We start from the raw sequence: 8,139 nt of genomic DNA, 5'->3' as shown, positions 1-8,139 counted from the left end.
TATAAGTATATAACTTTAAAAAATAAAAGTGCTTTATCTGCATTTGCCTACCTTCATGAGTCAGGTTTCCACACGAGGGCAGAGGCTAATGCTTTACTGCCAAAAGATTTTAAGTGCACAAGCGATCATTCATTTAAAAAAAAAAAAACACATCGTCATGAAAATGTAAAGGGACACTAACACTTTCAAAGGTGCTTCACAACACTGAAACATACTGGTCTCAAACATTTGAACTGCTTGATAACGTTTTATCCTAAGCACCATGACCAACAATCCGTGTAACTGTACTGAGTTCATCCATCCATCCATCGTTCCATGGGCTCACATCCGTTGGTGTCCAATGCCCGTCTGACGCTCCATTTCCACTGTGCACGGTCCTGTGCCATCCTGCTAAGAGAGTGGATGTCCCTCTGACACCATTCTTTGATGTCATCCAACCACTCCCTACTCGGTCTTCCTCTCCGTGTCCGTCCATCCATGATCCCAAACACCACACACTTCACCAGTCGCTTGTCCTCCATCCTGCAGATATGTCCAAACAGGCTGAGCTTCCTCTCCATGATGAGTTGTACGATGTTCCTCGTGTTTCCAACTCGTCTTTGCACCTCCACGTTTGTGATTTTCTGATGCCAGTGAATGTGCAAGATTCGCCTGTAGAACTTAATTTCAAATGCCCACAGTAAATCTTTGTCTTTCTTCCTCAATGTCCATGTCTCACAAGCATATAGCAACACACTCATCACACATGTCCTGATTATGCTTATTTTGGTTTCCGGTTTCACGTTCAATCACGATAAAATGCCCTGACGGTTAGTATTATCGTTTAAAATTGAATTATCATCAAAACCGTATTTGATTATTGCGATTTTGAAAATTCGCGGTAAATCCTGTCCAGCCAGCATCAGTCTGACGTAGAAGCAGCATGCAGTGTTGTTGTTTTTTGCACGAGACGAAAATGCGGAAGGCAGTGACAGCGCTCAGGAGATTTTTCAGCCATATAAGAGAACCAAATCGGTGGTCTGGTCGTATTTTGGCTTTTACAAGAGTCCTGAAGGCAGTTTAATCGAGGACGGGTCACCCTGTCTGCTGATCTTGCAAGAAGAAAGTCGCTGCAAAAGGGGGAAACGCATCAAATTTGCTCCGTCATCTTCGTGACCACCACCCACTGTATAGCGAATGCAAGGTAACTTTTACCTCAATACCAAAACTAACTGGGCAAATAATTGGACAAAAAATATTGATTAGAGATTAAATATTTCGTTATCTCACTTGTAATTAACGCAAAGCTTCCGCGAAGAAAAGTTCGCAGCAAGTGACTTTGAGCCAAGACGAACGAACGTTCAAACTATAAGGTTGACATTTAAGGGATAATGTATTGTATATTCATAGTTAACTTATTACACTGATTTTTTTTTGTTTACCTATAATAATATATAAATACGGGGATATGAAATACTGAATTGAGATTAATGTTTTGAAATCTTACCTGTTTATAAATCCATTATGAACAGTGTACAAAACAATCGTCAGGACAATATGATCACTACAGCAAAATCTATCACTGACGAAAAATATGTTGTCTTACTTTAAAAGACTAATTTAATTAGCCTATTCTATTTATGTTTGTATGTGAACTCGAAATCAACCCCAACTTTGCTTTAAAAAGCATCACAAGATCTCCTAACCGAAGATCACTAACGGAAATCACATTGTATGTATATATTTTGTGTGTGTATATACAGTATGTATGTGTATATACATATATATATATATGATTTATTATTATTAGAGCTTCATGTTAATGTTAATTTAATTTTTATGCTAAAAAAGTGCATATAGCTGCTAATTGTATTTGTTGTTTGTTGATTTTCAAATATAAAACTTATTGAAATGTTTTCAGTGTGTGTATCAGTTCTTTTTGAACGTTTTCATCTAATTTTAACAAAACCATGATAATATTGATAATCGTGATAACTTTGGTCACTATAACCGTGATATGAAATTTTCATACCGTTACATCCCTAGCTGATTTTGGTCTCTGTTCTGATATGCTTACTGTTCCATATTGTCTTGAACCCTGCCATTACTCCCGTTGCCCTCGCTATTCTCCTTTTGATCTCCTTGTTACAATCGTTGTCCCAGGTCAGTAGACTACCCAGGTACACAAACTCTGTGACATTTTCAAAACTTCTGCCCCTAATCTCCAGTTCCTCTTCTAGGTCCTCTTGTCCAAACACCATTGTCATTGTCTTTTCAATGTTGCTCTTTAATCCTGCGGCCTCTCCTGCTTCATTCATCCGATCCAGATTTCCTTGTAATTCAACTCTATCCTGCTCCAGTACTGAGTTCAGGGCGCCCCATCTATCTGATCTGAGGTCAAGCCACAGCAGATCGGCTCCTGACAGTCACTGACTCCCTGTTCTGCTCCTCAGAGTCACAACCTTTGGTCAAACAAAGCTATCTATACTACTTAGTTCATATAGCAGGGAGCCACTTAACCCATTTAATCCCACCGGTCACAATTGTGACGGTAAAAAAAGGTTTTCATTTATAAAGCTCTGAAAACCTTACTGACTGCTGTTTTGGTGCATTCCCTGCAAATATGGAAAAAATAAAAGGGTCTCAATGAAATATGTGCAGTTTCACATGGTTATTGCAAATTGTCACATGACCAGAGCAGTTTATATCCTGTTTGCACCATGAGATGACGACTGCATCAAAGCTCCAAAACAAAAGGCTAGTAATATATGTTAAAGATATGACAAAGATTTTTGGTCCACATTATCTTTACGGTGTCTTGTATTAATATATGAATTCACAATTATTAAACTGTTGAGTGCTGTCATAGAATGAGAAAAACATGTTGCCGGTCACAATTGTGACCGGTGGGATAACAGTGAATTTAGGTATACATATCAATCCAATTGCAGGTGTTACTGAAAACTGCACTAAAATGTTGCAGTGACAAAATATTGCACTAAATTAAAAGTTCAAATGTTACAAATAAGTTACAGTATTGATGTTGTAATACTGGTAGCACTAATATAACAATTTTATGATATAGGTTACAATTAAGTAACAATTTTGAAATACGTTGATGGTTGTATTTTATCTCAGTATTCCGATCAATGTTTTATAAGGGTTTTTATGCACAATAGTAACCCTAAAATGTGATGAAAGACATTAAAATATCTGGGCTGAGAAGTATAACAATTTTTATGACTGCAGAAATAGGTTAATTCAGTATACACATTATCCCACCAGTCACAATTGTGACCGACTATAAAACAATTTGTCACACACTTTTCCAAAAACTATTTCAAAAAATAATTATCGGTATCGGGCCCGATACTGGTCTCCTGTACTCGTACTCGTTAAAATGCCCCGATACCACACAGCATGTGATAAGCGCCATATTCAAACAAAGAAACACTGACAATAGAAAGGAGTTAAGGATGTCTACTACGAAGTATATGTATGCAATGAATATAATATTAAACATTCAGTATTCAGTATAGCTGATGTGCGCAAGCTGATTAACAAAGCATGCTGAGTGGATTGAGCGCACGGCGGCGCAGATGCGCGAGCTTGTCGAGTGAATATATCTTTCTCACAGACATCACTGGAAAGTTTGTAGTTCGGTCGGATATGTCAAAAACAAGTAAGTAAAACAATGCACAAGTTACTTAACGGTAGCGAGAGAGAGAGAGCGAGAGAGAGAGAGCGAGAGAAAGAGAGCGAGAGCAATTCTGTTGTGTGATCTTTGATGTTTTGATACAAATTTGGGTCCAAAAATTATTCAGACCGAGTCTGGGGGGAGAAAAAAAAACAAAAAAACAAAAACAAAACTGAAGTTGAGAGAAATGTTGAAGGTGTCTGAATAAATTTTGGTTTCACTATCTATTTGATAAATAAAGTTAACCAACTAACATTATACATACCCGTTTGGTTTCTGTACCCAATATTTTAAAAAAAATGTACAAATGCAATAAAAATATCGGTATCGGTACTCGGTATCGGCAAGTACCAAAAATAGAAGTATCGGTATCGGGCGAGTACTGGAAAAAGTGGTATCGGTGCATCCCTACTGATTATGCAATGCTAGTTATTCTCTGTATAAAGACCTTTTATGTCTTATGTGATCATGTTATTGATTTACATGCTTATATTTCTGTATTTTTTGTATGTTTACAGTTTTACATTATTCCAAGATCGATAGTAAAGCTGGAGAAAAGATTCCTTGCATCAGATGTTATTGGAAGGCATTATCTGTCTGCCAAATCAAGCAGGGCGTTTGACAAGAGGGCAGAACACATATGCAAACAGAAAATTAAGAGTAAAAAAACAGCACACGGAGTTGAAAAAAAAAAAAAAAAAGAAGAAAGAAAAACGCATCTTGACTGCATGATCAAACAGGACAGTCCTGCACTATAAACACATTCCACCAACTATAAGAATGTTGATGTCAAATTACACTGCATAAAACAAAACATTCCTTGAAACTACAGACTCTTTTGAACAATGTTTAAAAAAATTCAAACAACACTAATCACAAACCTAAAGAAAACAGAATAAAACAGTGCTTGTGCTCACTGCTATAATCTGTCTCCATGTTTGGGGTGCCCCATCTATCTGATATCTGAGCTCAGCAGCAGTGGATTTGCACCTGCAGGTGACTGAATCTACCCACTACCTAGCATTGACTAAAATAAAGGGTCATTCTCCACCACAAAGCTTTCTGGGGAACATGGTTTGACCCAGTAAAGAGTGCAATATACACAGTGTAGTAAATATTAAGAATCACAGGACGACTCACCTCAGCAGCTGTTGATTTCCCAGAAGGAACCACTATTAACACTGTCAGGACCTCACTGGAACAAAGCAAACAATTAAAAGCTGCATTTGTAACTGACGTTTCTAGAGGTGTAACAGGAACACTGTGAGCTGCTTGTGGAAATCATCCATCTGTAAGCTGAAGGGAGGCATTTTATAATTAAATGAGATTAAAATACCTTGGAGCTCTATAGCATTGACAGTCAACAACGAGAGGGCTTCCATCAAGGAGTGGAGAGGACAAAAAAAAATCTGGGCTCTTTAATGTTCAGATTACCTGTAGGAAGACATTACAGATAAAACGTTGAGCTAACATTGGTAGTTGCTTTAAACAATAGAAACATTAAGAAAAACAAGTTTCTCTACAGATCCGAATTTTAATAGAACGTATTTTGGTTGAGAGGAAAGTGTTGCTTTGCTCATGTTAGGCTTGACTGAGACTTCGATTCGACAAGAGGACAGAGTGTGGCTACAGCTGGAATAAAGTCAGCTTTGGGACAATCAATAGTATCAATCAGACAAAAATCAAAATGCACAGCAGACATGCTGAGTGTGTTAACTCAAACATACAGTCACAAGTGGTAAATAAACAAGCAGTTATCAATGCAGCCATGAATGAACCATCTCTGAAACTCTCTAGTGTGCACATTGTTAGACGGATCTAAATTTCTGTCAGTAAGTTTGGGGCACCCCATCTCTGGTATCTGAGCTTACAGGATGGATTGTAAGCTGTTGACCAAGTAAAGTCAACCATTTGCACACAATATTGAAAATATTGTAAGGAAGGTTAGGTAAAATCTTTGGAGGACTCTTACCTTGCCAGGTGTTGGTAAGAGCTCCTTTGGCACGGTCAGATGTTTTTAATACCAGACTTAAGGGACTGTTGATTATTTGAGATTACATTTTAAAAAGGACATTTTCTGCATATGATGTTATAGCATAATTTGCATAAAAACACATTTACTCATCAATTCCAGTTTGTACAGTCATCACAACTTTGAGGATGTTGAATATCAAGGGTTTAACAAAACAAAACAAAAAAAAACAAAAAAAGCGCTTTACTCAGATTAATCACATGCACAGCAATGCTTTGCAACCACTGCATTTGGTTAGCATCCACAATTTAAACCATTATGTTTCAACACTGCTCAGAAGCAAATAAATATACCAATAAATCTATACAAGCTTTGTGTGGGTGAATTTCTGGATATTACTCACTCATTTACAACAATAACGAAGCATTTGAAATTGCAATTAGCTAGTAATCCTCAAGCTCACAGATCGTTTGTGGACAAAAATAATCAAGTTCCTTCAGAATGTGCCAGCATTGAGTCCTAACTGAAATTGATAAAAAAAAATAAAAAATAAAAAAACAGTGAAACTGAAACACAGTTACGGAAATATGCATTCACAATACATGCTGAATACTCTAGTCTGAGGCGGTTTCTCTTGATGCAGCTCTTAACATCTGTGCCACACACTCAAACTGTGCATGCAGACAAAAACTCACCTGCTTGTAGCTTTCTAGAAACCCTTAGACCTTGATTAGCTGGTTCAGGTGTGTTTGATTAGGGTTGGAGCTGAACTCTGCAGGACTGAGCCACCTCATGTGTTAGATGTTTTAGTACCATTAAAATCACATTTATATAAGCAAGGTAGTGATGTTACATATGACACTGAAGCTTCAAAGCATGTATCGAGTACGCAGTGCAATTTCTCACGAAGCTCTGTGCCGGTGTTACGAGATTTTCTGTTTCAGTGGGCGAGGCATATATGAATATTCATGAGCTTCCCGGTGTTACGAGATTTTCGGTTTCCGATATTTTCGGTCTCAGTGGGGGGAGCATACATGAATATTCATGAGTTTCCCGGACATGCGCGTGGAACCAAGTGGAACTGAGAATTTCAGTTCACGCTCCTTGTATCTCAACAGGTTTAATGGGATATTTTAAAAAAGGTAAATATATTTACAGTGTTGCACAAACCTATGCCTAAACTACATTTGTTCGTCATTTTGTAACAGTTTATAATGTTTTCATTAGTCTGCACGATTTGTGCAGTCGTCACTGACTGAATGATTGCAGACATTCAGCACACTTAATCTAGTTGTATAAATTACTTTGATTTCAGTTCGTTGTGCTGTAGCTTGCAATGCTTTAAATCTATGTCTGTTGTTAGCTGTTATCATTTGAGTACAACAGCTGAATTAAACTTGTATTTGTGGACTAATCGTTTTTCATCTATCCTGGTGTGATTGTTCTTAAACTGTTAGGCTTAGGCTATATTTACAAAATGAATAGGAATCTAAAACCACACACACACACAAGCATGGAAGTTTAAAATTTTGGTTTAAACAAAATTGTATGGACAAAAGTTTAAAAAGTAGCCTACATTTGGTACACTGTAAATGAGAAAACAAATACTTCACTGCATTTTATGGAATGGAATAAGAAACTAATTTCATGTTAACAAATAATTTTATTAACAAATGTTCATAAGTGTGCTTGTGCTTGTTTTGATATGATATATACAATACTGTTCTAAGGATTTGTATTAGTAAGGTTCTTTGTTCATGTTCACCAACTGCATCAGATTAAAAATATTAAAAAACATTAACATTGTGAAATAATTTTACAATTTAAAGTAAAGTTTTTTCCCCCCGTGATGTCAGATCTCAACTTCTCTTCAGTGTCTCATGATCCTTCAGAGATCATTCTAATATGCTGATTTGCTGCACAAGAAACATTTCTGATTATTATCACAGCTGAAAATGGTTGTACTGCTTAATGAAGTGTGGAAACCATTATACAGCGACAAGATTCCTTGATGAATGGAAAGTTCAGAAGAACAGCATTTATTTGAAAGAGAAATCTTTTTTTTACATTATAAATGTCTTTACTGTCATTTTTATTAAATTAATGCATCTTTGAAGAACAAAAATATACATTTCTGTAAAAAAAATCATAGTAATTACAAACTTTTGAATGGTAATGTCATGTATGAAATGCCAGAATCAATTTAAGAAATGTCTTTTTTTTTTAGCATTATTATGTCATATTTTTATACAGCAGATTCTACAAGGACGTTAACATCACACTCTCTTGTCTCCTATGTTGTCTTTTTGGTGCATACATCTTTTTAATTTGTAACAAGGATTCAATAGTGATTCATGCTCAAAATTCAGGAAAACTTTACTTTATTAATCGCATTCTCCATGACTAACATTTTCCTCATATAGTCAAATATAGATGGTCAAATATAGATGGAAGAGATGTGTTTTTAGCTGTTTCTTGAAGATGGCTAAGG

General features: G+C 36.4%; 2 long non-coding RNA genes across 2 annotated transcripts in view; both read right to left on the bottom strand.

Annotated features, from left to right (window-relative positions):
* The window catches only part of LOC107730036 (uncharacterized), a 900-nt gene extending 822 nt beyond the window's left edge, over positions 1-78 (bottom strand). The window contains exon 1 of the long non-coding RNA XR_001638644.1: positions 52-78. This is a non-coding gene — a long non-coding RNA (uncharacterized LOC107730036). The remainder of the gene's footprint in view (positions 1-51) is intronic.
* A 4,307-nt stretch (positions 79-4,385) lies between these two features.
* Positions 4,386-5,954, bottom strand: LOC107730037 (uncharacterized). Its single transcript, XR_001638645.1, has 4 exons — positions 5,649-5,954; positions 5,013-5,110; positions 4,569-4,871; positions 4,386-4,448 (listed from the first exon to the last, which is right to left on the bottom strand). It is a non-coding gene; the product is annotated as an uncharacterized LOC107730037 (long non-coding RNA).
* Positions 5,955-8,139: the final 2,185 nt, after the last annotated feature.

This window comes from Sinocyclocheilus rhinocerous, unplaced genomic scaffold (genome assembly GCF_001515625.1).
Source record: "Sinocyclocheilus rhinocerous isolate Xijiao unplaced genomic scaffold, SAMN03320098_v1.1 scaffold8575, whole genome shotgun sequence".
Classification (NCBI taxonomy): Eukaryota; Metazoa; Chordata; class Actinopteri; order Cypriniformes; family Cyprinidae; genus Sinocyclocheilus; species Sinocyclocheilus rhinocerous.
The sequence above is the reverse complement of the archived record's forward strand: the minus strand, read 5'-3'. Positions and strand labels throughout refer to the sequence as shown.